The following is a 12081-nucleotide window of genomic DNA, read 5'->3' as shown; positions in this document are numbered from 1 at the left end:
AAGCTATTGGCCAATACCATTGATGTACATAGATGCAAAATCCTCAACAAAACATTAGCAAACAGAGTCCCACAGCACATGAAGAGGATTATACACCGTGATCAAGTTGGGTTCATCCCAGGGACACAAGGATGGTTCGACATATGCTTATCAATCAACATGATACACCACCCTCACTGGCAGATGGGCGCAAACGGACTCACATGCACGTTAACACTGGGATCTCACTGGCTTGAGCAGGAACGTGCACAGGAACTCCCTTCCCAAGGTAATCTTGGGAGGCCTCAAGAAAGTGGCTTCCCAGCATCCACACCTGTCTAGGCATCGCCAGCAGTCCTAGTCTCTGGCCATCTCTCTAGATGGAGCTCTACCACTGAGGTACCACTATGGCTAGCTATGTGCCCACCATCGGCCCTTAAGAGTTGAGCTGTCTCTGGTAGGGGGAAGACAAACATTCCCTCCCTTGGTGGTAAACTCAGTTATGGGGTCTCAGGCTGGGTTGCTCAGGCCTCTGGATGTCTGTGAGTTACTGAGATGGCATGTGGTTCACCCACATTCTCCACAAGGGGAGCTCAGGCAGTTCAGCTGCAGTAGTAGCCCCTCCACTGGCCCTAAACTCCTATTCTCCGCCCAACCACAGCAGACTTGGGCTGGCTGTGCCCCGGGGGCCTGGCCTTCATATACCCTGTTCCTGAAGTTAGGTGATTCTCTAAGACCTCTAAGGGATCCCAATACATACCTCATCCTCAAAACACAATGACCAAATTTCAGCTCCAGCCCAGTTTCCCCATTGCCTGAAACCAACTTAGTGTTTAGTATTATTATCCTGGTTTAGTTTTTTTTTTTTTTTTTTTTTTAAAGATAAACTGAAGCCTAGTAGGTTGGAAGTAGCTTTTCAGAGATGACATAGGTAGGAAGTAGTGGAACAGGAATTCAAAACTTGACCTCTCTTGAGAGAAGTTGAACATCTTTGTTCTTCTCACTCCTGCATGTTGTACCCAGATGCCTATTACCCCATCTGAGTTCCCCTCATCACCTGGGGAAGGCTTACTCTAACCTGTCCCAAGAGCAAACCCCAGATACCCACAACTGAATAGAGAGACTAAGGTAGGGGTGAAGGGAAAGGGCTAAGCAGAGGACAGAAGGAGCCAGTGAGCCTGGGAGTGCGGCCTGGAGTGTCACTGAAGTCACTGCCAAGGAGAGGGACTTGAAAAGTCTGTCTTTAGGGACTCCCTGCCCTCGCAAATAGTGCGCTGGCATGGGCTCCTAGTGCTCATTGCCAAAGTCAACCACAGACAAGATACGGAGGTGAGAAGAAACTAACAAAAATCAATCAGAGGCTTTCAGTTTCTAGTCTAGGGAGTAAGGAGCTTGGAAGTCATCCCTCCTATCCTAAAAACATGAAAAAATGAACAAACTGAAAAGCACCAATTCTTCTTAGACCATTCAGAGAATTGAGGTCACAGGCCAAAGCAATGCCCTGAGATTCAGAGAAACAAGCAGATACAGAGAACCACAGCTTACCTGAGTGAAGCCGAAGAGCGGAAGCCAGGTGCCAGGGCCAGGAGTGGCGCAGAGGACTGTCACTGTCACTGATGAAGTGCCGCGGGCTTTGTGTGGATGAGCTTGAGCGTTGAAGGCTCCAGGGGGTCCAGTTTCAGGGAGGCCCCCTCTTTCATGAGTTTTTCTTCCAACATCCTTTTTAGGGTCTCAGAGTGTAGATCAGAGGAAACCCCTGCCTGCTTCTGCTAGGGGGAAGGAGAATGTAACCATTTTGACGTATACCCAGAGCATTCTATTCTACTTAACAAAAGCCTGCCCTGCAGAGAAACTACTCTAACAAAATTTAATTTACTGGTTTTTTTTTTTAACAGCCTAAGTGACTTGGAAGAAGGGAAATCCCCAGCTCCAGCCCCCTCTAGCCGTCCTATCCCACCTAGAGGAGGGAGTGGTACAGAGAAGCACTTGTGAAGGTCACGGCCCAGGGACACAGACTCACTAAAAGACTGAAACCTAATGATACACTACAGAATACTTTCTACCCACCACATACCTCACCATCACCAAGTAGAGTTCCTGTACATGAGGGGATTACAACTAAAGGAAATGCACATCTCGGATCTTATTTAAGAATGAAAACGTACGAATGACCAAGAGGCACATGAAAAAAAGCTCAGTATCACTAATTATCAGAGAAATGCAAGTCTACAATGAGGTATCACCTCACACTAGTCAGAATGGCCATCATTCAAAAGTCCACAAATGACAAATGATGGAGAGGCTGTGGAGAAAACGGAACCCTCCTACACTGCTGGTGGGAATGCAGCTTGGTGCAGCCACTGTGGAAAACAGTATGGAGAGTCTTCAAAAGACTAAAAATAGACTTACCATATGATCCAGCAATCCCAATCCTGGGCATATATCCAGACGGAACCTTAGTTCAAAAGACACCTGCAATGTTCATAGCAGCACCGTTTACAATAGCCAAGACATGAAAACAACCTAAATGTCCATTGACAGATAACTGGATAATGAAGTTGTGGTACATTTATACAATGGCATACTACTCAGCCATAAATGAGACTGAACTAATGCCATTTGAAGCAACATGGATGTCTCTGGAGAATGTCTTTCTAAGTGAAGTAAGCCAGAAAGAGAAAGAAAAATACCATATGAGATCACTCACATGTGGAATCTTAAAAAAACAGACAAATCAGCTTATTTACAAAACAGAAACAGACTCACAGATATAGAAAACAAACTTATGGTTACCAGTGGGAAGGGAGTGGGAAGGGATAAATTGGGAGGTCGAGATTTGCAGATACTGACTGGTAAATATATAATAGATAAACAAGTTTATACTGTATAGTAAAGGAAACTATGTTTGATATCTTGTAGTAGCTTACATAGTAGCTTACGGTGAAAAAGAATATGAAAAGGAATATATGCATATTCATGTATGACTGACATATTGTGCTGTACACCAGAAACTGACACACATTTGTAAACTCATTATACTTCAATAAAAAAGTTAAAAATAAGAAAGAAGATGTAATATAGACATACAATGGAATGCTACTCAGCCATAAGAAAGAATAAAATAATGCCATTTGCAGCAACATGGATGGACCTAGAGATTCTCATACTAAGTGAAGTAAGGAACAGAGGAAGAGAGGTATCATTTGGTATCACTTACATGTGGAATCTAAAAAAAAAAAAAAAAATGACACAAATGAACATATTTACAAAACAGAAACAAACTCACAGACACAGAAAACAAACTTAGGGTTACCAAAGGGGACAGGGAAGGGGAGAGGAATAAATTAGGAGTTTGTGATTAGTAGATACAAACTACTGTGTGTAAACAGATAAACAATGAGATCTTACTGTATATCATAGGGAACTATATTCAGTAGCTTGTAATAACATATAATAAAAAAGTACTGAATCCCTAAGCTGTACATCAGAAACTAACACAATATGGTAAATCAACTATATTTCGATTTTTAAATTTTTTTTAAAAAGAAAGTGAACTTGGATTAACGGTAAATGTATAAAGCAAAATCAAGGGCATCCTCTAAAAAAATGTAAAAAAAAAACCAAAACCAAAAGTGCACTCATAATATTGAGAAGAGAAAAATGGAATTGGAAAATGCTCAAGTCAAATCAGAGAGGGCATTTTTATGCCTTCTTTGTGGAAGACAAAAAAGAAACAAAGGTCAAGGACAACAAAGAGAAAACAGTAACAAATATGGTAGCCATTAATGCAACTATATCAATAATCACTGTAAATGTCAATGGTCTAAGTGCACCAATTAAAATGCAGAATTGTCAGAGTGGGTAAAAAACGGGACCCAGTATATGTTGGCCGCAATATACACACTTAAAGATACCCTAATTTCAATCTGCACAGCACTACACCCAAAACTCATTAAGACAGGAATAGTTCTACCATAAGCCTCCAAGAGCCAAGAAACATTTCAGAAGCATTAAAAAAATTAGTTGAAGTATATAATTTCTCACTAAGTACATAGAGGGGTCAACTTACTGATTGCCTCTATTGTTTGTTTGAGTTGTTTAATTTAACGTTTTGAAATAATTATTGATTCATAAGAAGTTGCAAAAATAGTCCAGAAAGACCCTCTGTATTCTCCACCCGGGTCCCCAAGGTAGTTACACATTACATAGTTACAGGACAATGTTGAACCCAGCAAACTGACGTTGGCACAGGTGTCTGTGGTGTTCTGTTATTTCGTCACATATGAAGATTTGGGTAACCATCACGGCAGTCAAAATAGAGATTCCATCACCACAAAGACCTTCATTCTGCCCCTTTGCAGTCATACCCACCACAATCCTAATCCCTGGCCACCACTCATCTTTTCTCAAAGTCCACAATTTTGTCATTTGGGGAATATTACATAGATAGAATTATACAGTATGTGACATTTTGAGATTGGCTTTGTTCACTCAGCATAATGCCCTTGAGATCCGTCCAGTTTAATGCTGTATCAACAGATTGTTCTTTTTTTATTGTTGAATGGTATTCCTGGTATTCATGTACCACTGTTTGTTTCACCATTCACCTACCTATTAGGAGGAATCTGGGTTGTTTCCAACGTTTGACATTTCCAAATAAAGCTGCTATAATCAATCATACACAGATCGTTGTGTGGACAGAAGACTTCATTTCCCTGGGATAAACAGCCAGGAAAGTAATTGCTGGGCCATATGGTAAGCATATATTTAGTTTTTGTAAGAAACAAGCCAACTATTTTCCAGAATGCCTGTGTCATTTTGAATCCCTCTAGCAATAGTATGAGAAATCCAGTTGCTTGGCATCCTCAGTGGCATAAAATTATTTTTTATTTTAGCTGTCCTAATTGACATATAACAATTCTCATTGTGTTCATAATTTGAATTTCACTAATGGTAAGTGATGTTGACATCTTTTCATGGCTTATTTGCCAAACATATGTCCTCTTGGGTGAAATATGTCTTCATATCTTTTGTCCATTTTCTAATTGAATTGTTCCTTTTTTTAGCTGTTGAGTTTTGACAGTTATTTATACACTCTAGACACAAGACTTTTGTAAGATGTGTGGTTTTCAAACAGTTTCTCCAAAGCTATAGCTATAGCTTCTTATCCTTAGCAGGGTCTTTCCATTAGGAGAATGTTTAATTTTGATGAAGTCGATTTTCTATTCTTTCTTTCATGGGTAGTGTTTTTGCTGTCATTTGTAAGAACTCTTCACCAAACCCTAGGAGCCAAAAATTTATTGCTTGTTTTCTTGTAAAAGTTTTAAAGTTTAAAAAAGTTACATTTAAATCTATGTTCTATTTTGAGTTAATTTTATTATTTGTTAAAAACATGATCCGTTTTCCATTATATTGCTTTTAAAGTTCTGCATAAAAAAAGTTTTCTGTATCAATGTCTGTCTATTTCTGTATTCTCTATCATGTTCATTGAACTATGTGTCTATTTCTCCACCAATACCACCGTGCGTACTTATAGCTTTATGTTGTCTTCATATCCTTCAACTTTATTCTGCTTTCTCAAAACTGTTTTAGCTACTCTGTGCCTTTTACCTTTATCTGGTCTTTTCCATATTTTAGAATAAGCTTGCCCATGTTGACAAAAAATTTCTGTTGGAGGTTGACATTTTACTATGTTGAGTCTTCCAATCCATGAATATGATATGTCTCTCCATTTATTTAGGTCCTGTTTGGTTTTATCATACAGATCCTCTAGTAAAAATATTTATAACCAAATATACTACTTTTTGGAACCATTGTGTACGACATATGTTGGTTTTTGTTTCCAGTTGTTCACTGTTAGTAATTGGAAATAGGATTAGTATTTTTGTGTTGATCTTGTATCCTGAGACTGATAAAGCAATTGCCATTTATCAGGTATTTCTTATAGATTTCTTGGGATTTTCTATGTGGACAGTTATGCCATCCATGAGCATGGACACTAATATTTCTTCCTTTCTAATCTGCATGTCTTTATTTCTTTTTCTTGCCATAACTACACTGGCTACTACCTACCTACAGTACTAAATTGAAAAGGAGAGATGAGAGGGGACATTCTGCCTTGTTTTTTAATTTAGGAAGAACACATTCATTCTTTCACCATTAAGTATGATGTTTGCTATAGGTTTTTTGTAGATGTTCTTTATTGGGTTGAAGTAGTGCTCTTCTGTTCCTAGTTTTCTGAGAGTTTCTAACATGAATGCATGTTGAATTTCATCAAATGCGTTTTCTCCACTGTGATGTGAATATGCAGGGTTTTTTGTTAATCTATTAATATGGCAAATTACATGGATGATTTTAAAATGTTAAACCAGTCTTGTATTCCTAGAATAGACTCCATTTGATCATAGTGCTTTGTTACAATCCTTTCTTCTTCATATGTTGGTTTTATCTTGCTATTTTTTCTAACTTCCTTGTGTAAAAGCTCAGATTATTGATTTGAGACCTTTCTTCTTTTCTATTATAAGCATTTAGTGCCATTTGTTTCCCTCTTGCCAATGTTTTATCTGGATCCTATCACATTTTATGTGATGTATATTTATTTTCATCTATTTCTATTTATTTTTAAAATTTTCCTAGCGATTCCTCTTTAATATGATGGATTATTTAGAAGTATGCATCTTAATTTCCAAATATCTGGAGGCTTTCTTCTTATTCTCATTTTTATACAATTTAAAGCTTATATTTTGGACACAGAAGAGTTAAATGCAATTATGTTTGCTTTGGTACTTTATATAGGTTCTTCAAAGACCACTGGAATGAACTTCTCAAATATTAACTTTACATAGTTATTCTCAGTCTTTTGTACTTACTGGTAGAGTAAGGATAAAGAAATTCCCTGAAAATATGAATCCTGGAGATGTGGTTATCAGGGGAAGTTCACAGACACAGGAATACTGGGGACTTTGTGGGTCCCCACTGCACATTATGTTCTGGGCTGGTACACAGGGACTCAATAGGGATCCAGGAGAGGGGCTGAAACTTTGGGCTCTGGTACTTTATACGGGACGATCAGAGAAGCCCAGGCCCAGTGTGGGCAGGGACTAGAACCAGCACTGCGACACGGAGGCCCCAAGTCCAGCTTTCTCCATGGAATGGGTATTTAAGACGAGGTTTTACCAGCTTTGACAGCTATAAGCCTTGGCTGTGGTCAATGTCCATGAAGTCTTAAGGAAGTCCAGCCTTTCTCCTGCAGGGAGACGATCATGACCAAGTAAACCCTGCCCTCTCACTACTGCAAGAATCGAAACCCAGCCATGACAATTTCAGGTACATGAAAAATGAAAAATATATGGAAAAAATATATATGAGAAGTGAAAACATATATCCCCTCAAAACTTGTATACAAATGTTGATAGCCGAATTATTCAAAATAGACAAAAAGAATACAAACCTGTGTGGACTCTAGTTCACACAGGTGTCTCTGCCCAGAGCGCGCGGCCCCGCCCCCGGGCCACGGGAGCCAATCCGCGCGTGTGCGCTTCCCGGCCCCGCCCGGCGCCCTCCTCCACTCCTCCCCTCCCCCCGTCCACCCGAGGGTCAGTTTGTCAGGAAGGCGGGCGGCGGTCGGTCGGAGTGGCTGCGGCTCTGCTGGTCTGCCTAGCAGCCGGGTCTGCCTAGCAGCCGGCCCTGCTCCCTCCGGCCAGCGGCGGCAGCTGCAGCGGCGGCCGCGCAGCCCCTCCGGAAGGCGAGGCGGGAGCAGAGCGGCGGCCGCGGAGCTTCGTGCCCAGTGCGGCGGCGGCGGCCCGGCAGCCAACATGGAGGCGGCGTCGGGCGCGGGCCCCGAGGCGGTCCGCGGGCAGGTGTTCGACGGGAGGCCGCGCTCCAGCAACCTGCTACCTCGGCGAGGACTCCCAGGGCGTCGTGTGGTGAGTGTCCGCGCCCCGCGTGCCGGCCGCGCCCGCCCGCGCGGGCCCCCGCCCGGCCTCGGCGGGCGCAGCTGCGGCGTCGTCCCCGGCCCCGGGACCCCAACCCCGAGCCCGGCCCCGCCCGCAGCCGAGCTGACCCGCCATCCGCGCGCGGGGGCTCCCGGGTGGGGCCGGGCGCTCGGGCTTGGGCGTTGCTCGCGGTGCTTCCCGGGCCGGACCTCGCTGGGCGCGGGGAATGGGGGAGAGGCCCGTAGGGGGTGGTGGAGGCCGTGATCCCGGCACCCAGAGACCCCCCAGGCTGGGAACGGGCCCCCCCCACTCCTGGGTGCTGGTCTCGCGGCCTTCCCTTGATGTCCGATTGTGAAGCCGCGAAGTCCTTCAGGTGCTCGCGGCGGCGGCCATGGTCTGGAAAGGGGTTGGAGCGGCGTGTGTGCACAATCCCGAAATCATTATCTTGTTTGCCCCCCTCGCCTGTGTTTAATGCGGCCGGCTTTGGTTCAGCACCTCCCGTGGTGCCAGGGATTCTCTCCTGCGCAGCCTTTCTCTCCTGCGCAGCCTTTCTAAACACCATGAGCGGCACCAGTGTTGGCGTGGAATGTCTCAATCTTGAAGTTTTTAAATGGATTTTGGGATGGTAATGGCGTTTCAGGAAAGATAAGTCAGCATCTCTGTCTTGATTTCTTAAGGAGTCATTTGGAGTTGGACCTAATTTGGCTTTTTTTTCCCCTCCTTTTACCCTGTGTGAACTCTTGTAGTAGCATAAAGACATCCAGACGTTTTAGGACAATGACTGTGGACTTTCCCTGTTACTGCTTTAGTGCTCAGTGTGCATGCGGCCCTGATGCAGTTCTTGCAGAACCACATGCAGGCTCCCTTGTCTGGCTCCTGATCCCTTCCAGGCCAGGCTGACCACTCAGTGGGCTCTTAGGTGATGCTCAAGTCTTTTGCTATGGATCATGCTTCCATCCAAACAGAACAACAGTAGCAAGATTATTTCTTTTTCCCCAAGTTGACTTGCATGTCTAAACTACATTTAAAAATCTCTGGAAGTAACTCCAGTTCGGGTAGTCTCCCTCTCCTCTCTTGTCACCCTTGGTCAGACCTCCTAGTGGGGTCAGACAAGTCTGGAAAGTCCAGTGAAGCCCTGCCCTGTTCACTTTCGTATCGAAGTGACAGTAGCTAAAGCCATTTTAGAAAAATGGAAGGCATCTCAGCATATGGATATCATGCAGTGTCAGCTCAAGCTGAGTGTAAGGACAGTACTGTGGGAAATACAACATTTTCAGCTAGGTTTTGGTTTTCCTCTCCAAATAAAATGCACAGGGTTCAGATCTAATGAGAGCCTATTTTAAAGGCAAATGATGATGTGCCTGAAGCTTGGTTGTAGAATGTCTCCATTTAATGATGACAGGCCAATAATGGGAATGGAGAGACTCTGCCTAGACTTACTAAGCATTTGTTTTCAAAACTAAAAGGAATCTGTAGGCCATTAGTTGACATGGGAATTTCAGGACTTCCTGTGGTCTTCCTAATAATCATTGAAAATCCTGTGCTTTTAATTGAGCTGATAATATGACATGTGCCTCTTTGAAGGCTACTCTTGTTCTGTTCCCCAGTTACCAAACCTCAACAGCATCAGCCAACATTCTGTTTGTTTGTTTGTTTGATGTATAATCAATTTATAATGTGTTAATTTCTGGAGTGCAGTATAGTGATTCATATATATGTGTATATATATATTCCTTTTCATCTTCTATTTCATTCTAGGCTATTATAAGGTGTTGAATATAGTTCCCTATGCTATACATTAGGACCTTGTTGTTTATCTATTTTATATATAGTAGTTAGTATCTGCAAATCCCAAACTCCCATTGTATCTCTTCCAACCTCCTTCCCCCCCCCGGTAACCATAAGTCTGGGTTAGACTTGCTTTTTCCTTTGCCTGATGAGAAATCTGTGGCATTCAGAGACTGGGGAAGTTGCTCCTTGTTCCTGGAGCTGGTTGATAAATGGATCTCACCTTATTCACAGCATGTCAGGGAAGGGCTGAAAAATGTTTCCATCATTTTGTTTCATGTTGCTTATATCCATTTTTCTCTCCTCTTTCCCTCCCACTCCGTCCTGGCTTTGTCTCCACCTCCTTACCAGACTCTTCTTATCAAGATGGTCTAGGACCTCAATTTTGCTGAATCCAATGTCCAATTCCCAGCTGTTACCAGACTTGACCTGTCACATGGTTTGATGGAGTCGATTGCTCCTTGCTTGAGATACCCTCTCCCCTTCAACTCCATGTACCCCGTGGCTCTGTCCTCTCTCACAGGCCACTCGTACATGGTCTCCTCACGTCCCTGATCTTTGAATGCTGGCACGTTCTAAAGCATGGTCTTGCACCTTTCTTTTTCTCTTCTATCTGCACTCACTCCCTAGTTGCACCCATCTGGTCTCATGGCATTTAACACCAACCATATCTGTATCTCCAAATTTATGTCTATATCTGAATCTGCATCCCAGCCTCCCTCCTAAACTGCCTACTCTCCATTAGGAAGTCTGACAGGCATCTCAGAATTGGCCCCCTCAGAGTCCATCCACCAACGTGGTTAGCTCACAGCACTCCCATCCAGGAAGTAGCCACTCCAGCCTTCTCATAGTTGAGGGAAATGCCAAGTCTTATCTTTCTCTCACATCCCATGTCCAGTGCATTAGCCAAGCCTTTTGCATCCACATTGAAAATAGTGTGGAATCTGACCATTTCTTACCATCTCCATCATTTATACCTTGGTCCAAGCCACCACCGCCTCTCACCATGATTATGATAATAGTTCCCAACTGGTGCCCATATTTCTGCCCTTGCCTTCCTATAATCCACTGTCAATATAGCATCCAAAGAGAATCTTTTAAAGCACAAGTTGGGCTACACTGGTCTGAGACCTGCTCAGGATGCCCCATTCACTCTGAGTAAAAGTCAAATCCATTAAATTGGCCTCTAAGACTTTCCATGCTCATCACCTCTTCCGTCCTATGTCCTAATCCTCTCCCCTGTCTCCATCCGTCCAGTCCACGGGCTTCTTTTGCTTCTTAGACATGTGAGGGACGTGCCCACCACCAACTTGCATCCTAGCTGATGAGAGTGGGCACTCTTCTACCAGATCATCTCTCATGTCCTTCCAGCCTTTCCTTAAGCGGCGCTGTGTCAGCAGGACCTTCCCTGAATACTGTCTCACAGTAACATCCCTCCACCCCACAGACCTAGAGTCTTTGTTCCCTTTACTCCATTTAGTTTTCTCCTTTCACTTGTCACCAGATGACATGCTGCATATTAACTTGCCCACCTTTTTTTTTTTTAACATTTTTTATTGATTTATAATCATTTTACAATGTTGTGTCAAATTCCAGTGTTCAGCACAATTTTTCAGTTATTCATGGACATATACACACTCACTGTCACATTTTTTTCTCTGTGAGTTATCATAACATTTTGTGTATATTTCCCTGTGCTATACAGTGTAGTCTATTCTACAATTTTGAAATCCCAGTCTATCCCTTCCCACCCTCCACCCGCCTGGTAACCACAAGTCTGTGTTCTCTGTCTGTGAGTCTATTTCTGTCCTTTATTTACGCTTTGTTTTTGTTTGTTTGTTTTTGTTTTTGTTTTTTAGATTCCACATATGAGCGATCTCATATGGTATTTTTCTTTCTCTTTCTGGCTTACTTCACTTAGAATGACATTCTCCAGGAGCATCCATGTTGCTGCAAATGGCATTATGTTGTCGGTTTTTATGGCTGAGTAGTATTCCATTGTATAAATATACCACATCTTCTTTATCCAGTCACCTGTTGATGGACATTTAGGCTGTTTCCATGTTTTGGCTATTGTAAATAGTGCTGCTATGAACATTGGGGTTTGCCCACCTTTTTAATGGTCAGTTTCTCTCTCAGTCTCCACAAAGACCCCTTGGTCTATCTCCCGGACCCGGAATAGTGTTTGATACATGATACTCAAAAATTGTTGAATGAATAAATTAATTCAAGCCTTGATCAATATTTTTGGCAGCATGTCCATTTGCATATGACTCATTTTGTCATTATAAAGTTTAAAACGAGAGTGACTAGTCTTTGAAAGTGACTCTGTCGGGTTCTACGCTTAGTATGGACAATGGGGTGGGAAGGATTCGGATTT

The sequence above is a fragment of the Camelus bactrianus genome, chromosome 15, assembly GCF_048773025.1.
Source record: "Camelus bactrianus isolate YW-2024 breed Bactrian camel chromosome 15, ASM4877302v1, whole genome shotgun sequence".
Classification (NCBI taxonomy): domain Eukaryota; kingdom Metazoa; phylum Chordata; class Mammalia; order Artiodactyla; family Camelidae; genus Camelus; species Camelus bactrianus.
Note: the sequence above shows the minus strand (reverse complement) of the source record.